Genomic DNA, 1,587 nt, shown 5'->3' on the forward strand with positions numbered 1-1,587 from the left:
ATATCTCCTTTTACCGTTTTCTCCAATTCCCTTTCTTTGCCCCGTCGGTGCTCACGGGCAGATCCGTGCAGGCGGACGTTTCCACATGGCACCAGAGCCGAGCCCTCTCTCTTTCTCTCTCTCTCTCGGTTTGACCGGCCGTTTCACTTTCGCATTAAGATACCTGGGACAGACTAAACAGAGAAGACCCACTGGGCACAAACTGGTTGAATCAACGTTGTTCCCACGTCATTTCCATGAAATTACTTTTAACCAACGTGAAATAGATGTTGAATTGACGTCTGTGCTCAGTGTGAAGGGACGAGAGGGGGCACAGGGGGAAAGGAGGAGAGACGGGGACAGGTAGGAGAGGAGAGGGGAGGAAAGGGATAGGCATGGGGCTCTCTGGGTTGATGGTGGGGTCAAATTGCTTCCAGCAAATTCAGGAAAGTGCTGTTGGACACCAACAGCATTGTGCTACTGCACTGTTAAAATGAAGTGCTTTGTAACACCAAAACGAATGGCATCTGAGCTGCCACCAACACAATGGAGTCAAAACCTTGACTTTTCTTGAGTATTGAAACACGTCATCCTGAGATGTTTTTAAACCTGACACAGTGTGTTGTAACACCACTTAATGAAGTGTTGTGCAACACCTGGCCAGGGACTGGGAGTACTACCAGAAGGGATTGAAAACATTATTTGGGTGTTTCAAGTACTGTTTAGTGCATAATTAGATCACTTCTTTTGGAGCATTTTCGTGCAATCCACCAACAGTAACTGGCAGTTTTACAGCAAGCATTGAAGAAATGTGGGAATGGGCCTTCTCATCATTAAATATTATTTTGCCTGGTTGGTTTGGATATCTATTTATCATGATCCATTAGACCTACACCTCATGGCACAACAAGCTGATTAATACTAATATTGAAAGAATACTTTTCTTTCTTCAAACAAGCATACATTGTGTAAAATAATCATAAAGTCAACAAAATGTTGAATTACCCACAATCCCCACGTGACAAGATAGGAAGTGCAAGGCAATTAAAACCAGACTTTTAGTTCAATCACTTTATTTTCTCTATCTTTGGTTGTCCTCTTGTTTTAAAAGAGGACAACCAAAAATATTTAAGTTGGATTTATTCTCCCATGAATGGCAAAATAAAATTAACAAATCATTGAAACAACTTGCAGAAATGCTGGTTGATTTTTTTTTAGTAAATTTCAATTCACACAATATTTTTTTTACAGTGTGGCTGTGTGGTTGCGTGTAAAATTCCAATGTAATGTACCATCTTATTGCCCCAGAACTTGGGAGTCCAATTACTGCTTCCACCTGTCCCATTTTCACTGTTTCTAATCTGCCTAAATATAGCAATGCAAAAATTAAGGTAAAATTCCGCAAAAACAATTATCCAATAGGCCCTTATCCTAAGTCAATATTTAGGCTATTAACCATGTGCATTTCTTAACCATTTGATTGTATGAGAGACACAGTCTGAAAAATATATATATTTTGTGTGTTTTGATGCTGCCTTTTACATGTACCGACAACCAGAAAAAGTGTTTTCACAACACTCTCTTAAAAACTGTCACGCCTTGGTCTTA

General features: G+C 40.1%; 1 protein-coding gene across 1 annotated transcript in view; it reads right to left on the minus strand.

Annotated features, from left to right (window-relative positions):
* The window catches only part of LOC118362822 (potassium channel subfamily K member 2), a 27,999-nt gene extending 27,256 nt beyond the window's left edge, over positions 1–743 (minus strand). Inside the window, exon 1 of the mRNA XM_035743455.2 lies at positions 1–743. This exon is cut by the window's left edge and continues 70 nt beyond it. The gene's annotated coding sequence lies outside the window, so the exon portion shown is untranslated.
* Positions 744–1,587: the final 844 nt, after the last annotated feature.

The sequence above is a fragment of the Oncorhynchus keta genome, chromosome 29, assembly GCF_023373465.1.
Source record: "Oncorhynchus keta strain PuntledgeMale-10-30-2019 chromosome 29, Oket_V2, whole genome shotgun sequence".
NCBI classification, from domain to species: Eukaryota; Metazoa; Chordata; class Actinopteri; order Salmoniformes; family Salmonidae; genus Oncorhynchus; species Oncorhynchus keta.